Here is a 26,806-nt window from a genome sequence, read left to right on the forward strand (position 1 = left end):
GCATTTTGTTACAATGAATTATTCCAAGGCTTCCTCCTCGACCAGAATCTCTAGACTTATGAAGGAACGAGTATCCATCGGGTGACGCCTCAGCTAGGGGAACAGTGTCACATTTACTAAGCCAGGTTTCAGTGAGAAGACACAGATCAGATTTTGTACTTAAATGTGAAAATCGGCAGAATTTCTTTGCAGCCTTTGTCAGTTTTTGAAAAGTGTTCAACTCAGTTGATCGAGCTGCCCTGTGAGACATCCTAATTTCATGGCTGGCCTGTACACTGGTACTGTGAGTGCTTTGCAGAGTGGAGGTACAAAGATTTACTGATCTTGACTTTTCTGACAATGTTCTGATCAGGGCTGTCGAGAGTCTGAACGAGTAGTCTGAGTGTCTGGATTTGCAAGGGTCCTGGATAAAAACCAAGTTCCAGGCCTTTAATGCCCTCTAGGTCCAAGTCGTTAGAGTCCTTTTAACATGAGATTCTTTCAAGACATGCCCTACTTACAACTATTTTCAAACAAGACCACGGTCATCTAACCTCAGTTGTGTGAATGCTTTTGTCAGACACACTTCCTGCACTCACAGGACAATAATTTTATACATTCAAGATGACATGTCAACGACAAAACAAAGAAGAAAGAGCATGGACAAACATTCAAGAAAGTTGTTCTATTTATTAGAGAGAAAGAAACGATATTCACTCACAGGCAGTTATAAGTTGCATTGTCACAATGTAAGTCCAAACACAGAATCAAAATTCAATGAAATCTTGAAGAAAAGTTCATTCTAAATATTGTTTTTACAAAAGTTTTAAAGTAAAAGTGAAAATAATGCATATGTAACAATTCCCATGAAAATAACAGTCTCTTTAAATTGTATATCTGGGAAACCAAACCCGGGGTGGGCGAGTGAAGCGAGCAGGGGGCGGAGCCCCATGTCATGTAAATAATGTAGGAGTAGGAGATGGCATGGTGGGGCAGTGTTAGTGTTGTTTTGTATCATGGGTGGTACTTGTGTGAAGTTTACATGTGTCAATATGGATCCCCTCCGGGTGCTCTGGGTTTCCCACACAGTTCGAAGACATGCAGGTTAGGTGAATTGGAGATGCTAAATTGACTCTAGTGTGTTGTGTGTGTGTGCTTCTACCCAGTGTTATACTGGTGTCTTGTCCAGGGATTGTTCCTGCCTTGTGCCCAATGCTTACTGGGATCAACTCTTGTGACCCTGCCCTGGATACGCAGAATAGAAAATGAATGGATGGGTAAAGAAAAAATACATGAGATGTAACTAAATTATATTAATTACAAATTAATTAATTTATAAAATGGGTTTTTCTACTAAAATTATTTTACATAAGGGATGGATGGTGACACAGTTATATACAGTATATCTAAAATAGAAATAAGAGCATCTAGACTAAGAGTTTTTTGGAGGTAAAAGTGCACAATGCAAAAGGAATTAACTTTAATTGACTTGGCCCTCCCATCACATGACTTCTATACGCTTAGAGCTGCTAACCGTCATATGACTTCTGCTCAGAGAACATGTCAAACTTAACTGCAGTTCCTGGATGTAATCATCTTAAGGAAGTCAAACTACACAACTGGCAATATACAAAGGTTTACATGACTTCATGACAGCTTTTCACCAGTTTTAAGTTTCCAAAGGATCATGAATTTAATGCATTCTGTCAGCACTGGTGGCTGTATGAATGCTTTCCAGGTATGGCGAGTTTAGTTGCAGTCTCTGCCTGTCACCAGAGGAGTTGGAGGAAAAAACAAAATTTACAGGGGCTCAAAAGCCCAGTGTGCATTCTGTCTAACATAAATGTTCTTAAGTTGATCCTCATTGTTTCAGGCTTCGTCTTGGAGGATTTGACACAGTGGGTCTTGTAAACAACTGGGAAACCAGTTTGCATTTGAGCATCACAGGTGGCTACACAGAGCCTCTGTCAGGTAGCATAAAATGCCACCACAAAAAAAATGGAAAAGAAAGCTTAAAAAAGGTAGAGATTAGTAAATCTATTAGTGTAGAATAGAATAATTCTACACTTGGATGCTCTATTAGAAGTACAACTAAAATGTAGCTAAAAAAAACCACAAACACAAGACAATGGACAGATAAGCTTCTTTTCTGTTTGTGTAGTCCAAAACAAGATGCTTCTTTCTTTGCGTCTGCATGGTATTTATTGTAAATCTGGATGAGCACTCATTGGTTTTCATCCCTCACACACACAGGAGCCTAAATCCATGACTAAAGACAATATCAAACCAGACCGCTATGACTGACTCCCTGGGGAACTCACACTGCTGGCTCTCATGGGCACACCAGGATTACAGAAAAGAAGGCTGTTGCTGAAAATCATTGACAACATCATGTAGTGTGACAGCAACTTAAAAAGCAGATTGTAAGGTGGGGGTCCTGCAGACAATCCCACATGTTGAAGTCTAATCCTGCCATTGGTTTAAGTAGTTGATACACATTTTAAAATACCATGTGTTGAAAATCAATTCATACTCTCTAAGCTTTGTTCTGTATTTATGGTGAGCCACATAGGTGGTCCACTATGATCCACTCACAAGCATAGAGGGTGCATTTAGAATTCAATTTCATGGCATGCCGTTATATACATGGGGTAATCAGAGAAACATGCAAGTCCCATATAACAAACACTCATTGTTAAATCAAACCAGTGAGCTACTTGTGGGTTGACAGTGCTGTCAGTAACAGTTATTCAGTCTATATATTAAAAGCAAGCACATTATAGAGCAAAGTGTAACATTAGAAAAGAGGATTTAGTGAAGTAAATGTCAACGACACAATGAGGTCTTGCATACAAGGGAAAGAAAAAAGTATAACTCAGATTTTTTAAGAAAACAGGGCAGAATCCCAACCTGAGTGTCCCAACTCACTATTAAAATTAAGGAGATTTAGCAATGTGCCTTCCTAATAGAGTTGAGATGACTGTAACTCAGTATATCGGAAACCACAGTGGGTGTATGTTTTGCCATGTTTCCTTCCTTTTGTCATATATTCTTATATGGATTTACCAACATTGTTTCCTTTTCTTCCTGCTCATTCTCTGTTGCTGAATTCAAGCAAATATATAATTTTATTCATTAAACCCTATGGCAGTATTAATGCTAGACTCATTGGCCTTAGAATCTGATTCCTTCTTTTCATTTAGTTCTTTGATGAATATAAATTGAGATTGTCTTTCTGTCAGTTTCCTCTGCTTTGAATGTTCTGAAAGTTATTTTATGGTTATTAATATTGACAGATAGAATGTAAACTCTGTGTATTCTGGCTCATCTGTATTGAAGATGCAAATGATGTTGGTCCATTATTTCTGAATAAATATGGTAGTCCTGGACACGATTTCTAATTTTTATTAAATGACACTGATAAATATGACAAATAGAGCTAGCATTTGTATATTGTTTATTGTGGCGGACAGCCAGGTCCCATGTCCGGCCGGGACGCCCCTTTGACAATGGATCCAGGGGATCAGCCATGGGATGCACACTATGTCCCCCAGAACATGTGGTAGCAGCCCTCCTGGGTTACATCGGGGACACAGGCGTGGGACTTCAGAGCTCAGCCCTGTTGGGCTCTGTGGCCACCACCGGGAGGACCTGCATGGCTTAACGAGCCTCTGTGGGCTGGAATGCAGCCATACCCGGAAGTGCAGTCTGAATTAGGTTAATTATCACCTGAAGCACTTCCGGGTGGGCTATAAGAAGAGCTTGCAGCCACTACTCAGGGTGCCAGAGTTGGGAGGAGGAGGACGAAGTTGCCTGGGAAGAGTGGAGGAAGAAGAATTTTTGATTTGTTTTGTATGGTGCTTTGTGGGACTGTGCTGTAGCTGAGGGACACGGGGAAGATGTGACACATAGCGGAAGAAAATAAATCTTTGCCATATAAAAATAAACCTGTGCCTCCGTTGTCAGTTTGTGTCGGGTTGGGCACCAACAGTATATAACGCCTTTCACATTACGTAGTATAGCGGGTCCACAGCTCCCGTTCAAAAGGCCTGTTTTAAATAAATAATCACCGCGCTCGCGGCTTAGCGAGGGGGTGTGGTAGTTGTGGCTAAAGCGGGTCTCAGGATGATCTGCGGGGTGGGCGTTTCTCACCTAAGTGCACAGGTGAGAGACTGCCCACATCCGTGATTGTTCCTGAGGTTGCTAATGTGCTGCAGCTGCTATGTCCCCTCGGCATATATAGAAGCGTGAGTCGGCTTGAAGGGGAAAAATGGAAAAAGAAAAAAGGAAAGGAAAGAGAGAATGGGAGGTTGCTGAAGAAAGCAGGAAGCGAGAGCGAGAGAGAGAGAGAGAGAGAGATAGAGAGAGAGAGAGAGCAAGAGCAGGCTTGAGTTGGAGAAAGCAGGCAGCTGGGAGGAGAGCCCACGAGGGGAGTGTTTGGCCAACACTCAGTGGGGCTGAAGGAAGCGGTTGCTCCAGCTGAGCGATTAAGTAGCTGGAGTGACCAATAGAGGCGTCGACTTGACCGTCGATAGGAGCAGGAGTCGAGGAGGCTTTGGGCTGGTTTGGCCACAGCGTGAGCGCCTTGGCCACTGGGGAAATAATCAAAGTCTCAGTCCGGTTTGGAGCCCAACGTAGCCAAGGATCGGAGGGCTACTGGAACTGAGTGAAAGGCAGCTGTTCCTGCAGGTAGGCGACTCTCCTGTTGAGCAGCCCAGATGGGAATAGCAGGGGAGCCGCCATGATAACAGAAGACACCGGGCTTTTTGTTTTAAAGGATTGCTTCCTGTGATATTTTACCTCATGGTTTTTAGAAGATTTTCCTATTGTTTTTAACCTCTACTTTTCACTTGTTTTTAATGGATTATTTATTTAATGAAGACTTTTTAGAAGGCACTGCACTTTGTGGACTGTGTTTTGTTTGTTTAATAAAGCACTTTTGCACTTCTATACATCGTCCCCTTGCTATTGTTGCCTCACTGTCTAGCTCATCTCGGTAACATTATCGACGGTGTAGGGTTCAACAACAACAGCATTTATTTATATAGCACATTTTCATACAAAAAGTAGCTCAAAGTGCTTTACATAATGAAGAAAAGAAAAATAAAAGACAAAATAAGAAATTAAAATAAGGCAACATTAGTTAACATAGAAAATGAGTAAGGTCAAGGGCTCCCTAATAGCAGATGGGAGCATGGAGCAGAACCCGCATCATCACAGTAGTCATTTTTGTCATGTGTACTAACTTGAAAGAAATTCTTACTTGCATGTGCCAACCAATGTGTCCTCCCTGGTGCATGAGCACACGTTAACATTCTCCGTCCTGTCACAGTACTACAACATAGGTTATAGTTAGGCATGCGCCCCAGATTGTTGAATGAATGTGGTTGTGTTCAGCCATCATTTACACCACTGTGACGTGTCCAATTTGTTGAGCATGTGTGTCCATAATTGCCCTGAACTCTCTGTAATGTTCAGTTTTATAAGCCATATACATGGTGTCATGTGAACCACACCCTTGACTATTTATATAGTACTAGGGGGCTTTGCCCCCTGCTCGCTTTGCTCGCCAACCCCCCGGCCTGCACTAGGCACCAGCCACTTCGTGTCTCTGCTGCTCGCGTATGTGAATTCCACTTTCACCAAACAACCAGTCTTTTAATTGTCGTGGATAGGCCTCTTCATTGGGAAGAAACACTGCATTTCCGTGATGGCAACACGAATTAGATGATCTACAAGTCTCCGACTTAAAGTTAAACAATATCTACATACTTCTGTCATATCACCTACGTCTATATATTCGATCTCTTTTCGCTGTTTGTTAGCGCTAATGCAATCTTTACTATCAGTTTTTTGAGACTTTTGAATTTTAGTTCTTTCAGAATCTCTAACCTGCTCTGCATGTGTATCGCACCAATGTTTTTGAACCTCTTTATGACGTTCTGCTTTGTCTTCTACTCTTTGTCTTTTATTTATGACCCCACTTGGAGTTGAGTGCACAGGAACTGTGTCTGACAATGCATTTAAATGAATGAGAAGTGAGTGGACCGTGGGTGTGCCAGCCACTTTGCTTTTCTGCTGCTCGCATATGTGGATTTCACTTTCATCAAACAACAAATCTTTTCATTCTTGCAGATACACCTCTTCATTGGGAAGAAACACTACTTTTCCCTGATGGCAACACAAATTAGTTTAAAGCCGAACAATAACTACATACTTCTGTCATATCACCTATGTCTATGTATTCTATCTCTTTTCGCTGTTCTGTTATCTCACAGAGTAATTTCCGTTTGTTAGCGCTAATGCTATCTTTACTATCAGTTTTTGAGACAATTTTAGTACTTTCATAATCTCTAACTTACTCTGCATGTGTATCACGCCAACATTTTTGAACCTCTTTACAATGTTCTACTTTGTCTTCTACTCTTTGTCTTTTATTTCTGACCCCGCTTGGAGCTGAAAGTGTTGGAAATGTGTCTGACAATAGCATTCACACGAATGAGAAGTGATTGGACTCTGGGCGTGGTTGTAAATGTTTCAGAAGAGTGTGAGACTTGTCAAAACCTCCTGAAATGATCTCTCGTGGGAGTTGAAATTATCTCTGAGAAAGTCTCGTCCCAGGATTTCTTTTTATAATAGAGAGATAATACAGGCAGGGACAGGAAGCCAGTCTGTGGCTTGGCACTTTTATATGTACACATTCAGGCAGACTGGGAGCAGGAAATTAGTCAGACTTGTACAATTTTAGAATGTGGGAATGAACAGCAGTGCCTCAAAACAAAACAGCAACAACACAAAGACAGCAACAGGACAAACCTTTGATATTTTATGCCTTAATGTTATCCATCAACAGCCTTTTTGGTTAAAAGAAAATATGATAAACTGAAAGGTAAACATTTTACTTCTGCTTTACTACTTTGAGCAAATTGATTGCTTTTTGTTTCCACTACTTGAAATTAAGTAAACAGGTCATGCATCTTGCATTTAGACAAGTTTCTGTCAATAAGTGCATTTTTAGAAAAATGATAGAGGCTAGAAGATGATCCAATTCAGTGAAAAATAAAATGACTAGCTAAATATACATTCAGAAAGCCTAAAGTGCTAATGTGTACCATCCTGAAAAGGAAAGATGATTTCCGTTGCCCTCCTTGATTTTCAAGCAAATCTGAGGTGTTTTGAGGTGGCAAAATTGTATTAAATGTCTGATTTTTCCCGGTCAACAGAGCATTCTACAAAGAGAAAGCTTTAAAATACAATTCTTATTAATATAGAATAAAACACAAATGTGTAGCGGTCTGATACAGTGCCCCTTAAAGCTTTGGCCAGATGGTTGTGAATAAAGACTGTTCAAAATATAAAAACAGATGGATAGAAGCACCAGATGGAATTTTCTGTTCAACCTAAGATGTCTTAGATCATTAGTGCATTTATGTGCAAGCTTCAAATATAACATACTCTAAAAACCATAACATGTTTTGATGAGAATTCAGAGAGAGAGAGGCTGTAATACCAAAATTAACATGCTCCAACTAAGCAGATTCGGGAGGTTTTCCTCAAGAGTTCAGAAGCAGTCAGGCAAACATTTTGGTTATTAAAAGCCAGAAGGATGAACAAGAACCATTTTTTACTGTAAAGATGAAGGTCATGATGGCAGGCTACAAAAGATACTTTGCGATAAATACATTTATAGAATTGGGTAAGAGCTCAATTTCAGAGGGATTTTAAATAAGCAGCCTTCTGTTAAGATCTCTAAGACTTTGGTGGATTACTAACCCTGCCTTCAACAACACTGTTTTCTTACCCTGTTAATTTTCTGCCCTCTTCTCCACTTCAATTTAAGGCCTTAACCGGTACAGTTAAAATTTCGAGAGTCTTTCCTCACAGGTGAGAACTTCACCAAATTGAATGACACGAACCCCCATCCCCATTTGAGTGGAGCATTCTGTATTTAAGTATTTCCTGGATTTGGTCACCAAGTGTAGAACTTAATAGTAGTAGCAGCAGTAGTAGCCATAGCAGCATTACTTGATACCTCAAGCAGCACTCAGAAAAATTAGAAATAAGATACACACATAAGTAATCGACAGCAAGAGAAGACTCCAAGTCCCAGTTTTAAAATGAAAACTAACTTTTAAAAATATCATAAAATGAAGATAAGTTTTGGCCTCCTATGAGACATTACTGAAAGAAGGCGGGCACCTCATCTCCTCATCTTATGAAACTGCTTCTCCTGGCTAAGGTCACAACAGCAGCAGGCTATGCAGGCTGCCCAGACTTCTCTGTCTAAGCTTCAGATTCCAGCTTTTGCTTGGGAATCTTCAGGTATTTCCAAGATAGCTAAATGATGTAATCCCTCCAGTGTGCCCTGGGTCTGTCACACGGTCTCCACCCAGTGGGATGTGCCCTTAGCAGCTCTACGGGTGTCCCTGGGTGGTTTTCCATACAACATGCCCATATTACCTCAACTGGCTCCTCTTGATCTGGAGGAGCAATGACTACTCTGAAAGCTCTCCAGAACTGGTCAGTTTTTCACCTTATCATCAAGTGTCCGAACAGAGGCCCTATAATGAGATCTCATTTTTAGCTGCTTGTGATCACAATCTCCTTCTTTCAGTATTTACCCACAACTCATGACCATAGTAAAAGACAAGGATGTAGATCAACCAGTAAACCAAGAGTTTTGTCTTTAGTCTCAACTCCTGCTTCACCAAAACTGACTGGCACATAGCTCATCAGAACAGATTCCCTTGAGATTCCTCTAATTGGAATACACCTTCTGGTGACCTGCTTTCGTTCCAATCCACTTATCAATTTTGAGTTCCCTTTTTCCATAACTCATGAACAAGATCCTGAAATATGTGAACACCTCAACTAAGGATAGATAGATAGATAGATAGATAGATAGATAGATAGATAGATAGATAGATAGATAGATAGATAGATAGATAGATAGATAGATAGATAGATAGATAGATAGATAGATACTTTATTAATCCCAAGGGGAAATTCACATACTCCAGCAGCAGCATATTGATAAAAAAACAATATTAAATTAAAGAGTGATAAAAATGCAGGTATAACAGACAATAACTTTGTATAATGTTAACGTTTACCCCCCTGGGTGGAATTGAAGAGTCGCATAGTGTGGGGGAGGAACGATCTCCTCAGTCTGTCAGTGGAGCAGGACATTGACAGCAGTCTGTCACTGAAGCTGCTCCTCTGTCTGGAGATGATACTGTTTAGTGGATGCAGTGGATTCTCCATGATTGACAGGAGCCTGCTCAGTGCCCGTTGCTCTGGCACAGATGTCAAACTGTCCAGCTCCATGCCTACAATAGAGCCTGCCTTCCTCACCAGTTTGTCCAGGCGTGAGGCGTCCCTTTTCTTTATGCTGCCTCCCCAGTACACCACCGCGTAGAAAAGGGCGCTCACCACAACCATCTGATAGAACATCTGCTGCTTCTTATTGCAGATGTTGAAGGACGCCAGCCTTCTAAGGAAGTATAGTCGGCTCTGTTCTCTCTTGCACAGAGCATCAGTATTGGCACTCCAGTCCAATTTATCATCCAGCTGCACTCCCAGGTATTTATAGGTATTTATAGGTCTGCACCCTCTGCACACAGTCACCTCTGATGATCACGGGGTCCAGGAGGGGCCTGGTTCTCCTAAAATCCACCACCAGCTCCTTGGTTTTGCTGTTGTTCAGGTGTAGGTAGTTTGAGTCACACCATTTAACAAAGTTCTTGATTAGGTTCCTATAGTCTTCCTCCTGCCCACTCCTGATGCAGCCCACAACAGCAATGTTGTCAACGAACTTTTGCATGTGGCAGGACTCCGAGTTGTATTCGAAGTCCGATGTTTATAGGCTGAACAGGACTGGAGAAAGTACAGTCCCCTGCGGCGCTCCTGTGTTGCTGACCACAATGTCAGACCTGCAGTTCCCGAGATGCACATACTGAGGTCTGTATGTAAGATAGTCCATGATCCATACCACCAGGTATAAATCTACTTCCATCTCTGTCAGCTTGTCCCTAAGGAGCAGAGGTTGGATGGTGTTGCAGGTGCTAGAGAAGTCCAGAAACATAATTCTTACTGGACCACTGCCTCTGTCCAAGTGGGAGAGGGATGGGTGTAGCATGTAGATGATGGCATCCTCTGCTGACACCTTCTCCTGGTATGCAAACTGCAGAGGGTCGAAGGCGTGGCGGACCTGTTCCCCCCACTCTCATCATTCACCTGAGGAGATCAATCCACTCTTCTCAGAAAAAACCTATGACTTCAGACTTGGAGGTATTAATCCTCATCCATATTGTTTCACCCGCAACAGCAAGTTGCTTGAGTGTGTGCTGAAGGTCACAGTCAGATAAGGCAAAGACAACATCGTCTGCTTAAAGCAAAAATGCTACATCTACCTTCCCAAACTGGATGCCCTCACGTCCTTGACTGTGCCTTGATATCCTGTCTATGAAAACCACAAACAGGAATGATGACAAGACACAGCCTTGAATTTGACTTAATGCCAAGTATTCTGACACAGCTCTCACTGAGTTCATACAGGGAACAAACAGCAAACACAATCAAGAGTTTTTGACATTACACTCCTTTAATGGAGTTTCAAACCCACAGTGAATGAATCCATCTTACCATCAGGTTTTCAGGCACAGGTCTCACTCCCTTTATATATGGAAAGAATAGCATGCAAAAGCAGCCCTGTTACCCCACATTCCTGCAACACCTCCCACAACACATGCCAAGGGACATGTTCATATGTTTTTTCCAAAGCTACAAAACTCATGTATACTGGGTTATTATTGTCCCTTGCACCTTTCAGCAACTGTGTCAGGCAGAAGAGCTGGTCTACAGTTCCGTAGCCAGGACAGAATTCACATTGCTTCTTTATCTTAGGCCATCATCCACTGGACAGAGTTTCCCCTCCACCACAGCATAGGCCTTACCTGGGAGGCTGAGGAATGTGATCTCTCTGTAGTTGGACTACACCTTCTGGTCACCTTTCTTAAATATGGAGACAACCACATCAGTCTACCATTACCTGATTCTATGTGACATTGAATATGTTTGTTAACCACACTATCCCAACAATGCTCAGCACTTTCAACATCTCCAGTTGGATTTTTTGGGACCACCATATTGACTTCTGCAACACTAATGGGATTTTCCCCCACCATAAGCATTCAATACTGCCTCCTGACAGGAGGACATGTCCATCAAGTTGAAGAGTTCCTCAGAATGTTCCTTCTAATGCTCGAATATTTCACCAGAAAAGGTCAGCACCTCTCCATTCCTGTTTAAGACAAGTTTGGGCAAGGTCATGCCTTCCCCTTCTGATGCATCAAACAATTTGTCAGAACAGCTTTGAGGCCGTCCAATAGTCTTTTTGCATTTCCTCTCCAAACTCCTTTCATTCTCAATTATTTGCTTCCACAACCACTTTTGCAACAGTCCTCTCAGTCATTTGGTATCTCTTAACCAAATCAGTATTTCCCTGAAGGCCACCTTCTTCAGTCAAACAGCTTCACTCACCTCTGTTGTCCACCATTGACTCCTAGGGTAGCCAACATAAGATGCCCCGAAAGCCTTAAGAACACAGCTTTTAGCAGCTGTTTTCACAACTGAGCTTTTGAACATTGTTTATTCAAACTCATTGTCCCTAACCTCACTCTGAATATGAGAGCAGTTCTCTTGGAGCTAAGAGTAGAACTCATCATGAATGGAAGCCTCAGGCAGATGTTCCCAGGACATCCTAACTGCCCATCTAGGCTTTCCTGGTCATCCAGTGTATGCCCCTTACTTCCAGTCCAACTCAATGCCAAGTGGTGATCGGTTTACAGCTATCATCAACCTTTGTTCCAAGGGACTGTAGTACCAGGTACGCTTATGAACCTCCTTGTGTTTGAACATGGTGTTTGTTATGAATGTACCATGACTAGCACAAAAATCCAATAACAATGCAACATTCTGGTACAGATCTGAAAGGCCATTTCTCATAATCAAGTTCCTCCTAGTACTTCTGAAATTCCTGATGCAAGGAATGAAATCACCCTGTAAGACTACCAAATCAGTGAACAGCACCCTTTCAAACAACTCACCCACCTTCTCTTGAAAGGCTGAAAACTCTGAACAGCTGCTTGGTTCATATGTACAAATAAAAGTCAGAGGTTTCCCCTCTATGACTCATAGCCACATTGAGGCAACACTCTTGCTCACTGGAGAAAACTCCAATTACACAGCCCTCAGCCAGGGGCTTGTGTGCTCCAATACCTTCCAATAGTATCAAAAATCCAGTGTAGGAGAGAGACTGCCCCTGATCGAGAAGTTTATTTCCAGAACCCATGCTATGTGTGGAGGTGATACCCACTATATCTAGCTGGTACTTTTTTACCTCTGACACTGGCTCAGGTGTCTTCCCTGTTAGGTTCTCAAAGCCAGTCTTCATTGCCAGGATGAAGACACCTACGTCACTAGTCTTGCCTAAGTCTACCACTAAACTGGCATCGCACCTGTCCCTTACCCTTCGACTGTGTGGTTTGCTTAACCACTGCAAACACAACCCCTGGAGTGGGTCCTGGTAATCCTATCCTGGGCAGGGTACACTGTCTTCTAATTTGTAGCATTATGAGGGTCATTGTGAACTGTTCTTCATCTGATCTTCCAGCCCAAAATTCTTTGCCAAGGGATACCCTAAAAGGAGCACAAAACTGCAGATTACCTAGCTCTGATCATCCCAAAATGCACAAGCCCCATCATCACAGCAAGAAGTCTAAACACTAGGCTGTAACACTAGCTTGTGTATGACATACTACTTTAACCTGAGACCACCACACAGTGTCTTTGAATATTTCATTCTGTATAGTTTTTGTTGGTCAAATGCCAGATATCTGGCCCTGTGTTGTAAACAGATGCATGAGACCATCTTAGCACAAGGCCTTAATGGAAATGCTGTTATTGCCCAATAGCTGTTTGTTTACAGTTCTACCATAGCTACCATAGTTATTTATACTTGTTTGGATTACCCTACAATGAATACAATAATATGGACAGTACAAAATATTCAAAGGAACCATTACTGTTGTAATGTTTTGTACAGAAGCCTGATTTAAATATTTATACAATCAATTTATTTGTAGTTTATATTTGTAATTAATTCAGATCACTTTGCAGAGATCTTGTTTCACTTTGCCATTAAAAAGTCATTTTCTGTTGATCAGTGCCAAAAAAACAAATGAAATCCAATGTGATTCAATATTGTTTAAAAATTAAATTGAAAAACTTCCAAATGGGTGAAAACTTTTTGTAGGTGTTGTATATGAGCAACATCAGTTGTAAGGTGAATCCACGCCTTGAATGGTTCACCAATTTATTGCACTGCAGACTCGCTTACACAGAGTTAGTTTAGACTGTCACAGATAATGTTAGAATTTATAAATTCTACATGCTGTATGTGTTGGATTTGAATCTAGAGCACTAGGTCCACGAGGCAGCAGCATTCCTGTACCACTGATCTACAATGTTTGTGAACTATTACTAAAAGCATAATCACGTTTATAGCCAGAATATGTGTGTTAGGATGTGTAAAAGCTAGCCCGGCCACAAACAGACACGACACCAATGCCCAAAACACACAGGTTTATTTATAGAACTATTTACAGTTGATTCCTCGCACTCACACACTGCTCCTCAGTCTCTATCTCTCTTCAGCTTCCTCCAGTCCTGTCTCGCAAGCTCTGTCCTTCTTCCATCCTTGAAGGGCCCCTTTTATCATATCCTGGATGTGCTCCAGGTGCTTGGTGATGGTCTTCCGGCAGCACTTCCTGGTGTGGGGGAAGTGCTGCCCTTGCACCCAGAAGCACTCCGGGCGTACACAGTTCCTGGAGTGGCAGCACTTCCTGGGGTGGCAGAAGTGCTGTCCTCCAGGACTCAGGAAGCATCCAGGCAGCCCCTTGTTTGGGCAACGAACCCCCACAGGGTTGAGCTTTCAAGCTCCATATCCGTGGCCCATGATGGAAATCATGGGGCTGCCCTCTTGCATCCAGGGAAGATATTGCCCCATTCCCGGTCTTTCCCTGATCCAGGCGTCCCAGTGGGGCAAAGTCCCTGGCCATCTGCCACACATGCTATTCATTGACTACAGTTCAGCCTTTAATACCAATTTCCTTGCCAAACTCATTGCAAAATACAGGGAGCTGTGCCTGCCTAATCCCATCAGTAACTGGATACTGGACTTTTTAACAGGCAGAATTCAGGTAGTTAGGATTGGCAAGCAAACATCACCACCACTGATGCTGAACACTGGGGCTCCATGAGGCTCTCACTTTTCACTTATGACTGCACAGCTAGATATGACACTAAGCATATAATTTAATTTACTGATGATACCAGAGTCATTGGTCTCATTAAGAACAATGATGAGACAGCATACTGTCAGGAAATTAACAGTCTGGCTGACTGGTGTCACTACACAGGCTGGTGTCTAGTGTGACATCAACAGCCTCACCTTGAATATAAACAAAACTGGACTTCAGGTGGGAAGAGGTGAAACACTCACCAGTCTACATTGTTGGGACAAAGATGGAGAGAGTGTGTAGTTTCAAATTGCTTGGTCTGCACATCTTGAAGAACTTAAACTGGTCACAAAACACCACTCCCATTCTTAAAAAAGCACAGCAGCGCCTTCACTTCCTCAGATGCTTGAGGAAGTATGGTATGCAGAAACAAATATTGGTGAGTATCTACCACAGCACTATTGAGAGTGTATTGACAGATCACAGTCTGGTATGGGGACCCCACTGACCAGGAAAACGGATCACTACAAAGGGGGTTGAAGCAGTCATGGTGTACCACTGGTGCTGTTCTTCTCATAATAGAGAGTCCATATATACCAAATGCTGCAAAAGTAGGAGTGATGCAATTCTGTGTGACCTCACTCTCCTTGGGCACAGTCTGCTTTCCAAACTGATGTTAGGCCGTAGGTATGCTAGTATCAAAGCTACCACCTCAAGGAACAAGAACAGTTTTTTACCCCTTAGCAGTCTGTTTTGTCAAAATTGTTGGCCACAATTAGAATAAGTAAACAGTACATTAAACATGCATTAAGTGTCCATCAACATATTTTCTAGTTATGTAAGTTTTCTGTTATATTTGTGTTGCCTTGCACTTGTTTTTGCATGCATTGTTTATGAGTGACCAGCACTATGTTTCATTACTTGACTGAACAGATTGAATAAGACTTTGTATGTGCATTTGCACAAAGGGCAAAAAAAGAATCTTGAATCTTGGGTTCGGAGATTGTACAACAATCAGAACTCCATGGCAAAACACAGGTTCAAAGTCAGTGGTTTCTATTCAGTTCTGTCCAGAAAAATAATATCAGACCTGAATAAGAGGAGCCGCCTCACTCCATTGAATGGCCAGAGTCAGGATGAAGAAGACAAAGCCTGAGGAGGAGTGGAAGCGGAAGGACTGTGTATTGTGATGTTGGTGATTGGTGCACAAACTGTAAATAATCACAGGTGTTGAGTTGAACCTGTGTCCTACCTGTCTGTGGAGAGGCCGGACTGATTTTGTAACACAGAGCAACTACATAAGAAAGCGCAGAGCAGGCTCTTCTTCTTTCCTTCCTGATGGCCAGTGCAACTTTCCAGAGTTGCAAACATCACCTAAATCTAGACACCATCTGAAATAGAGACCCTTGCCAAAGTTCACCATTACTTGCCATTAAAGGGTGGTCATAGATAGAGTCCTGATTTTTCCCCTAAAAATCACAATCATCAGATACATTTCTGCATTTTTTTGAAGACTTCCTGTCTTCAGTATATCATAATTAACAAAGAAATGTGCCTAAGTATACAGTTACAGATGCATTACCATGAATTTTATAATCTAGGCAATGATGCTTTGAATATTCACGTTAGACTTTATAAGTAATGATGGCCTAATCATTTTCAACCTACTTTCATGAAAACAAGCCATATAGGCCTAGTCCACAAAAGGCAAAAAAACAAAATTTGGTGCAATAAATAAACATGATTTTGAATTCCCTTCAAAATGATACACATTTTCACCTCTGAACAAACTTGTCTGATTACTGCATTTAGCACCACAGAAAATCAGGATGTGGATTGCAGGGCTCAGCAGTAACTTTTCTTTAATTATCTTGTTTTCAACATTATTGCCATGCTTGTTAAAATCTTTTGAGGAAAAAAATAGATGATCTTGTTAAAAATGCTTTGTGTATTTGAAAATGCCCAGCAAATCTGTTTTAAAACAAGTGGTTTCAAAAAATTTTTAATCATGAATTGTTTTGGTTTTAACATATTTTACATGCTTTTCAAGCCTTTATTTAGGACTTTGTTACATGCAGTCATAGTTGTTCTTTTTTGCTGAATCCATTTCTGACATTTATTTTTAGCTTTGAACTGCACCAAACTCTTTTGTCTTTTTTGACTGTAAATAACTGTCTGACCATGATTTTTTGTAACTCAGTTGTGCTAGTGAAAGTTAAAACTGATTTTGGGAGAAGAACTGATTTTGAGCTTGGCATAATGACTTTGTCTCTTCTCCTAGTTCTTTCATAAGAATTAATTGAGGCATAACAAGTCTAACTATAAAGATGCAAGAAACTGTCCTCTATTAGCAATGAAAACCAAAGTATTGAGAAGTACTTGATATGAAGTACCATAACATTTTCTAAACCTTCTTAATCTTACACAGGGTAATGGGGGAGATGGGCCAGGCCCAGCAAGTATAGTGCACAAGGCAGGGTGTCGGCACATTGGAGAGTGACCACATATACACACACTTGCACCATGGCCAGTTTAGCATCACTAATACACCTAACCTGCATGTCTTTGGACTGGGGGAGGTAACTGGATCACCCAGAGGAAATATGTGCAGACACGAGAAGAACATACAAACTCCATGCAGGGAGGACCTGGGATGTGAATTATGGTTTCCTTACTATGAGGCAGCAGAGCTACCACTGTTTAAAAAGTAAATAGCTAACCCCTTGAACACTGCTTCAATGCAAGTGAGACACATTTTACAAAACGTTCAGAAGATAACTGCATAGATGGATCGAGCAAAAACAGCCTCACTGAGTCTTTCATGGGTATATCTGCATGTTTGTACTATTTTGCTACCGAGGCACATATTCTTAATTTTCATCAATTGCCCTTTATTTAATAATTCTCTCAAAATTAAAATGAAGACAAAATAAAATTTGAGGGAAAGCACATAATAATAAAAACTTAAATAGAAATGGTCAAAACCTAATGAAACTATATACGATCTATACTGAAAATAAAGAGATAAGTGAAAGCATTATAGAAATAAAAACTAGTTTAAAAGAATCGAACAAAAATAACCTGGATGCCACCCTGAAGCCCTCTACCAGGGACAAATAAATGCTATAAAGACTGGTAGATTGCATCCAGTGATCACTTGCTGCAATATTTTTCTTTAAGAAGAAAAATAAAGAACACAATATAATATTTATAAATGACTTTCCCTTAAAGGATACACCTTGGAAGTGTTTAAATACATTATCGGTGCAAGCTATTAAGTAAAGAAAAAAACAAAGAAATTGCCAAGTCATGTGAGGAAGGAAATCACACCACTTACAGCAAAGAGAGTGTGAGTCACGTCGACAATGTAATCTGAGACAGAATTTCTAATACTTTAGACGTGAGGAGCAAGTTCAGCCTGGGCCTGTACAGTTTACAATCACATGAAGCATTAGCTAATTACATTTATAGTAATATACTATAGGCATTTAGTCACATGAAAGTACATGACATGAAAAAATGAAATATTGTTTTGACATATTTAAACTATATAAGCAGAAAAGCACGTATCATGTCTTAAAAACTAAATTTATACAAAATGAAATTCCAGTAATTCACCAAATATTTGCTAAAATCCTTGCCAGTGATGGGGTCCTCAAATAAAAGACATCATTGGAAATAAATACACAAGTGGAGTAATTTAATTTATTAAACTGAATCTGCAACAACATGTGGGGTCTTCATAATTAACAAGTTTATTATCATCAGCCTCATTTTATTTAAAGTAGTCTTCACATATTTAAAAGTTTTAAAGTAGAGCTGAATATTCTGTCCAAATGTAGGGAGATGAAATGTAATCAAAAAACCAGACACAAGTTGAAACCTAGAAGATAGTAGTTTTGCACCAAACCTTAACTACTCACCAAAATTCAAATCAGTAAGATTGAAAATGAGAAATTCAAGAGAGAAACTCGCACTACTTTTGATTTTGTTTATATCCAAATCACAGATATTGGATGAACTGTCACGCTGATGATATAAGATTCAGTGTCGTCCAGCCTAGAGCAGCATACTGGTAGCAGGAATCATAACATGGTGGGATCCATCATCAATGTAAAAATGATAATAAATAATTACTATACTGTAGAAACCCAGCCAGAGGGGATGCGCAAACCAGTGTGATTCTTTGTGCCGGTCCCAAGCCCGGATAAATGGGGAGGGTTACATGTAAAATTTTGTCAAATCAATATGCGGACAACAATACAAATTTCCATACCGGATCGGTTAAGCACCAGGTTAACAACAACTGCCACCAGTACTGTTAGCCAACAAGGTGCTGGCGGAAATTGGGCTACTGTTGGCCGAAGAAGGAGAATAAGAGGGAGGAGACGTGTCCGGAGGCAGGAGGAGAGGAGGAAGGTAAAAAGAGTGGAACTGAGGGTAGAAACTTTGAATGTTGGCAGTATGACTGTTAAGGGGAGAGAGTTAGCAGATATGATGGAGAGAAGGAAGGCTGATACATTGTGCGTACAAGAGACTAAATGGAAGGGGAGTAAGGCCAGGTGGATTGGAGGTGGATTCAAATTGTTCTATCATGGTGCGGATGGGAGGAGAAATGAGGTAGGAGTTATCCTGAAGGAGCAGTATGCCAAGAGTGTTTTGGAAGTGAAAAGAGTGTCAGACAGAGTGATGATTATGAAGCTGGAAATTGGAGGTGTGATGATGAATGTTGTTAGTGATATGCCCCGCAAGTTGGGTGTGCGGTGGATGAGGAAGAAGATTTTTGGAGTGAGTTGGATGAAGTGATGAACAGTGTACCCAAGGGACAGAAAGTAGTGATTGGAGCTGATTTCCATGGACATGTTGGTGAAGGGAACAGAGGAGATGAGGAGGTGATGGGTAGGTATGGTATCAAGGAGAGGAATGAAGAAGGTCAGATGATAGTGGATTTTGCAAAGGATGGATATGGCTGTGGTGAATACGTATTTTAAGAAGAGGGAGGAACATAGGGTGATGTACAAGAGTGGAGGAAGATGCACACAATTAGATGCCATCCTTTGCAGAAGAGTCAATCTGAAGGAGATTGAAGACTGCAAAGTGGTGACAGGGGAAAGTGTAGTTAAGCAGTATAAGATGGTGATCTGTAGGATGATGTTGGAGATCAAGAAGAGGAAGAGAGTAAGGGCAGAGCCAAGAATCAAATGGTGGAAGTTAATAAAGGAAGACTGCAAGACTGAGTTTAGAGAGGAGGTGGGGCAGGCACTGGGTGGCAGTGAAGAGTTACCAGACAGTTGGGCAACTACAGCAGATGTAGTAAGGGTGACAGCAAGAAGGGTGCTTGGCGTGACATCTGGACAGAGGAAGGAGGAAAAGGAAACCTGGTGGTGGAATGGGGAAGTACAGGAGAGTATACAGAGGAAGAGAATAGTGAAGAGGAAGTGGGATAGTCAGAGAGATGCAGAAAGTAGACAAGAGTACAAGGAGATAAGGCACAAGGTGAAGCGAGAGGTGGCAAAGGCTAAAGAAAAGGCGTATAATGAGTTGTAAGAGAGGTTGGACACTAAGGAGGGAGAAAAGGACCTGTAGCGATTGGCTAGACAGAGGGATTGAGCTGTGAAAGATGTGCAGTAGGTTAAGGTGATAAAGGCTAAAGATGGAAACGTACTCACAAGCGAGGAGAGTGTGTTGAGCAAATGGAAAGAGTACTTTGAGAGGCTGATGAATGAAGAGAATGAGAGAGAGAGAGAGAAAGTTGGATGGTGTGGAGATAGTGCATCAGGAAGTGCAATGGATTAGCAAGGAGGAAGTAAGGACAGCTATGAAGAGGATGAAAAATGGAAAGGCCGTTGGTCCAGATGACATACCTGTGGAAGCATTGGGGTGTTTAGGATAGTCAGCAGTGGAGTTTTTAACCAGATTGTTAAATGGGATCTTGGAAAGAGAGAGGATGCCTGAGGAGTGGAGAATAAGTGTACTGGTGCCGATATTTAAGAATAAGGGGGACGTGCAGGACTGCAGTAACTAAAGGGGGATAAAATTGATGAGCCACAGCATGAAGTTATGGGAAAGAGTAATGGAAGCTAGGTTAAGAAGTGAGGTGATGATTAGTGAGCAGCAGTATGGTTTCATGCTAAGAAAGAGCACCACAGATGTGATGTTTGCTCTGAGGATGTTGATGGAGAAGTATAGAGAAGGCTAGAAGGAGTTGCATTGTGTCTTTGTGGGCCTGGAGAAAGCATATGACAGGGTGCTTTGAGAGGAGTTGTGGTATTGTATGAGGAAGTCGGGAGTGGCAGAGAAGTACGTAAGAGTTGTACAGGATATGTACAAGGGAAGTGTGACCGTGTTGAGGTCTGCAGTAGGAGTGGCGGAAGCATTCAAGGTGGAGGTGGGATTACATCAGGGATCGGTTCTGAGCCTTTTCTTATTTACAATGATGACGGACAGGTTTAAAGACGACATTAGACAGGAGTCACCATGGACTATGATGTTTGATGATGACATTGTGATCTGTAGCGATAGTAGGGAGCAGGTCGAGGAGACCCTGGAGAGGTGGAGATATGCTCTAGAGAGGAGAGGAATGAAGGTCAGTAGGAACAAGACAGAATACATGTGTGTAAATGAGAGGGAGGTCAGTGGAATGGTAAGGATGCAAGGAGTAGAGTTGGCGAAAGTGGATGAGTTTAAATACTTGGGATCAACAGTACAGAGTAATGGGGATTGTGGAAGAGAGGTTAAAAAGAGAGTGCAGGCAGGGTGGAATGGGCGGAGAAGAGTGTCAGGAGTGATTTGTGACAGATGGGTATTAGCAAGAGTGAAAGGGTAGATCAACAGGATGGTAATGAGACCAGCTATATTATATGGGTTGGAGACGGTAGCACTGACCAGAAAGCAGGAGACAGAGCTGGAGGTAGCAGAGTTAAAGATGCTAAGATTGGAATTGGGTGTGACGAGGATGGATAGGATTAGAAATGAGTACATTAGAGGGTCAGCTCAAGTTGGACAGTTGGGAGACAAAGTCAGAGAGGTGAGATTGCGCTGGTTTGGACATGTGCAGAGGAGAAATGCTGAGTATATTGGGAGAAGGATGTTAAGAACAGAGCTGCCAGGAAAAAGGAAAAGAGGAAGGCCTAAGAGAAGGTTTATGGATGTGGTGAGAGAGGACATGCAGGTGATGGGTGTAACAGAACAAGATGCAGAGGACAAAAAGAAATGGAAAAGATGATCCGCTATGGCAACCCCTAACGGGAGTAGCTGAAAGAAGAAGAAGAAGAATTACTGTACTCTAGAAACATTATAAATGTAATGTAACCATGCAGAAATGTTGAAGAGTAGCAGAAACACCTCTTTACAGGTACAGTATTATACTTTTGCTTAAAAAAACTATTTTAAGTGAACATCTCATAATACAGAGATTTAGTAGCTTCATTTACTCTCTTCAATTACTCTCCACAATTTATTCATGAAATACATTATCTTCTTTTGTCTGAAACTACACTGCATTTTTAAGTCCATGTTCAATCCAGGTCCATTTAAACTGAAAATCCTTGATGTAATTTACTTTCATTTGAATTCAGTATTAATGTAACTGCATTGATGGTTTTCTGCATAAAAATGAAGCGGTGGTCCCCAGTTTCAGTGCTGGAAGATCCCAGTGGTGCAGGGTTTTATTTTTAACAATTTCACCATTAGAGGTTTGTTCTTACTTTATCTCATTGTTTAGTGAGTTGTCCTTTTTATTCCTTTATTCCAACAAATTCTGAAATATTTGTATTTTTGCCAAAACTTTAAATACTTAAGTTGCCTTTGCCATTTTTAATTCACCCTATTCTATAGGGTGGTCTAGATCTAACTATGCAACTTTTAATGCAATGCAATAATTGCATAATTAGATCTGGACCACCCTGTATAGAGTTTGCCTCCTTAATTGTATTTAGATGTTGATGACTGGCAATGCAGACATGAGTGCAAACAAAGTTAAATACTAAAGGGAAGCATATAATTCAATGCCATTCATTTGTCTGCTCATGTGTATGAAGCACAAGTGAAAAGTGAAAATGACAGTGAAATCCTTGCTCCCCTATAGGATTCAAAGTTGTTTAAACTTTGTCTGCTCATGTTCATTCCTAAACATTAACATTTGGATAAAATTAAGGCTGCAGACTGTGCAGAAAACAGTAAATCTCCCATATTCACATTAATAAAAGAGGGTCTCTGTGTCTGTCTGGTTACTGTGTCCATGCCATTCCAACAGATGGTGCATCACAAGCATTTTTAGTAATAAAATGCATTGAATTTGTCATACCATTAGATGGCACATCACAAACATTAAACGTGCTTTTATGAAAACTATACCAAGTGGCATATAATAGAGGCATATGGTTAGCATGGTGCACTACAAGCATTAATGCTGAGGTCTGTGTTAATTATTTAAATTTCAACCCATTTCAGACTGGTAGCACTGTTTGTAAAACTATAAAACACTGGGTGTCCAAACCTGGGCATAATGTCATTCACCATCCACAAGAGGGTGTCAGTGTCTGATGAACACAGGAAACAAGATGCACAAAGAAAGAGGGATGTAAGATCTAGCATATCTGCTGAATAGAGGTTTGTAAGTGCAACAAATGATCAAAACAGACAGACTTACCTTTGTACCATTAAGTGCATTTGGCTATGCAAGTTGTGTATGCTTGGTGGCACTGTTGCCCCTTTAAACCCAACCGACAGACACTCAGGATACAGGTTAAAAGCACCAAGACGATCTTTCATTTTGCAATAACACAGGCAAATAATTAAATAATACACAATTCTCTCTCTATATCTCTCCTCCACACTTCCCAGCAAGCGTTGTTTACTACCTCCTGACTCTGGCTCGCTTGCTGGGTCTTCAGCAGGCCCTTGTATAGTTCTTGTCCTCCCATGTAACTTGACAGCACTTCCGGGTCAGATGGGGAATCCCATTTCTTTGATCAGATGTACTTTGGGGCTTCCGTCCACCTGACTTGATAGTACTTCAGGGCTATGTAGGAAATAAGAGTCCCAAGGTTTTCTCATAGTGTTCTGTGGCAGCGCCCACGGTACCCAGCAGGGCTGCGATACCGAACTCCAAAGTCCATGATGCCCTGTGGGAATCTGGGGCACCGTTAAGCTGTAGGGAAGTTGCCATCTAGTGGAGGCAGTGTCCAAACGTAATTGCCTTACCCCATCCTTCCATCCTTGGGGCATTCCGGGCAGGCTGAACTGCCAGCTGTCCCTTACAAAGTTAAAAAGAAAATGGCAAAATAAATGTAAACATATAAATCTATGGCAAAGTTATGAATATTTATTTGTAGCTCAGATGGGGGGTCATGGGATGCTATTTAAAAAACTGGGGAATTCCTTTCAAATCGCATCATACAGCTTCCTTTCAGGAACTTGAGATGTTTTGACTTCATGTTTCTTTTAGCATTATTGTAGACACACCCATTGTAGTTATGTTTGATAAGGTTGTAATTCTTATCTCATGGCATTGTTAAGGAGAGTGTACTGTCATGTGATTCTTAAATGACAACATTTTAGCTGAGTGCAACAGAGCAACACCAATAGTAAACAAAAGCTTTTCTTGCATTGTGTTTTATAGCACAGATTGTCTAGCTGCAACTCTTAATTAATAAAATCATTATGCCATTGGCATGATCATCTAAATAAAGATGCACTCACAATCAAAAAAAGAAAAAAAATACATGTAAGCATTCAATTGTTCCTAATCTAAATGCAACAATATTTTGATGGGAAAGATGTATAACTCAGGTACAAGATCACATAGATCATATCGATTGTTATGAATTAAAAAATGCCAAAGTAGTTTTTTTCATGATGGTTTACATTATAAATATTTAAAATTGCAAATATCCTCAGCCAACAGCTGCACTCAGGGTTTAATGTGTGCATTTCCTTTCTGCAATTATATTGAAAAGGCACTTTGTTGACTGGGCGGCACTGTGGTGCAATGGTAGCACTGCTGCCTTGCAGTAAGAAGACTAGGATTCACGTCCCATGTCCTCCCTGCGTGGAGTTTGTATGTTCTTCCCGTGTCTGTGTGGGTTTCCACTGGATGCTCTGGTTTCCTTCCACAGTCCAAAGACATACAGGTTAGGTGGATGGATGATACTAAACTGGCCCTAGTGTGTGATTGTGGTGTGGATGTGTGTGGGTGTGTGTGTGCCTGTGATGGACTGGTGCACTATGCTGGCTGGGATAAGCTCCAGCAGACCCTCATGACCCTGTTCAAGACTAAGTGGCAAATGACTTACTGACATTGTAGACTGTGTGAGCTGGGCAAACACAGGTTCAAACAGAGCCGGAACAAATCACAAATATTTGGTACACCAGCCAAGTAATCCCCTTTAATTCTCTGATATCTAGAGAAAAGCCAAGAAAAAGGACATCTTTTATTGGCTAACTAAAAAGATTACAATATGCAAGCTTTCGAGGCAACTCAGGCCCCTTCTTCAGGCAAGACGTAATCTTGATATTTATCTAGAAACTTAAACAGGTGTCTTCTGGTAATACTTAACATAAGGCTGCAGGGTACAATACAGAAAATGCATTCTAGCTGTCGGAACAAAGGGAGGCTTTCCTAGAGCTTTCACTCGTTGTCTCTTCAAAAGACAAGTCAGTGGAGGCACTTGGTCTTTTTATAATGGGAGGACAGGAAGAGGCGGAGTTAATTTCCCTCATTGGGAGGTTTCTGGGAGCTGTGAGGAGAAAAGGAAACAGAGTTAGCGACTGCACCCCCTTTGCCCTGGTGGGTTACCATTTACCTCGAATGAGCCAGCAAGGGTGATTCTCAAACGCACATGCGTGACAACTGGAAAACAGAACTTGGAACATTCTAAAACCCTTTGTTTATCATATACTTCATGATGTTAACTGTAGATATTAACTGCTGTTTGCAACTGCCCTAAATTCAACCTTTATTCCTAATAAAGAAAACATTAACCACACAAACTTAAGATAACCACAATGTTGCAGACCTGAGGTTAAATGATTACTCAGACATGAGATGTCGCATCTGTTCCTCCGCTGAATACTTTGATGTCTGTTACTTTTCTTAAACAACCGCAGTGCTGTGTTTCCTTTATCACCACTGTCAGTCATGGAAATGCCAGTAAAGCAATAAAGCAGAACCTTTGTTCACCACTTTCAGATTCTCTGGCTGTGATCTCTTGCTTAGACCCAAGAAGCTTGCTGCAGTGCTGCACCTCTAAGTTATACCATTGCTGACACTACAGGCTTAATTCACTGAACGCCTCTCAATAGCACATTATAATTTCCATCCTGTCCCACATGTTGCTAGCCTGGATGCCACTCAAGCTTCTAATCACTGCTGAAGCACAAGGACTGCAACATTTCTTGGTGTACCTGTTGAGTTGACCAGAATTAATAGATATGTTTTAGAAAGTCCATGGCAGTGGTGGGTCAGTTTCCAGATGATCTAGCTGGCAAAGTGAAGATGGTTTGCCAACCACTGGGCCTGGTATTCAGATGGTGCTTCCCCTGCATGACACTAACCTGTTGTGGTTTAGCAGCATCTGTTTTGGAGGTGGCAGCAACTTGACGAAATGCTTAAAAAACTCCACTTAGAAATGATCCAATATAAGGGAGTAACTGTTTTTACTTTGAAATCTGCATTTGGTGTCTGGTCTGAAAAGGTCCATCTCATTTATTAAAGTTCTAGTACTAATTTGAAATTCATACCTTAGTAGAAATAATTGATAAGTTTGCTCTGTGCTACAACAGACGAGCACGACCAGGATTCAGAATAATAATGGGGGCATTCCACAGTACTTTGGTAGCCTGGCCAATCAGTAACAAAGCTGAGTTTCGTTAGCTCCTACTTAGAGGACATGCAAGGTAGAACAACTGGAGGATTTGTTGGTCCCAGTTGTTCTGGTTCTCAGCAATGGTGGAAAGCTGAATGCATACAAACCAGTCTGTTAACCTGTTCCTTTAATTGCTATGACTGTGAAGAGTTATTGTTTTATTTCATGTTTGGTATTGCATTTTTCTGTGTACTTGTCGTGTCATTGGGGGAGGTTGTTAATATGTAGATTCCAGTTCTGTACTTATGTGTTGCTTCTGTTTCATTTTGGCTTAGTTAAAAGTTACTCATGTCCTACTTTCATTTTAATCTACTTTCCTATGGGAAACAGGTTGTGGCTGTTACAAGAAGAAGAAGAAGACATTACATTTATACAGCTCTGTTATTACTACTCAGAGTGTTTAACAAAGAGAGCAGGGAGCCACTTCAACTATCACCAATGTGCAGCACCCATCTGGATGATGGCAGCCATTTTGCACCAGTATACTCACCTCACATTAGCTACTAGTTAGGGAAGGGTTGAGAGAGACAGTTAGACAATTACTGACAGGGGACAATTAGGAGGCCATAATTACCAGGTTGTGGTGGACAATTTAGCCTGGGTGTCAGCAAACACCCTACTCTTTATGAAGGATGCCCAAGGACTTTTTATGACCATAGA

This window comes from Erpetoichthys calabaricus, chromosome 2 (genome assembly GCF_900747795.2).
Source record: "Erpetoichthys calabaricus chromosome 2, fErpCal1.3, whole genome shotgun sequence".
Lineage (NCBI taxonomy): Eukaryota > Metazoa > Chordata > Cladistia > Polypteriformes > Polypteridae > Erpetoichthys > Erpetoichthys calabaricus.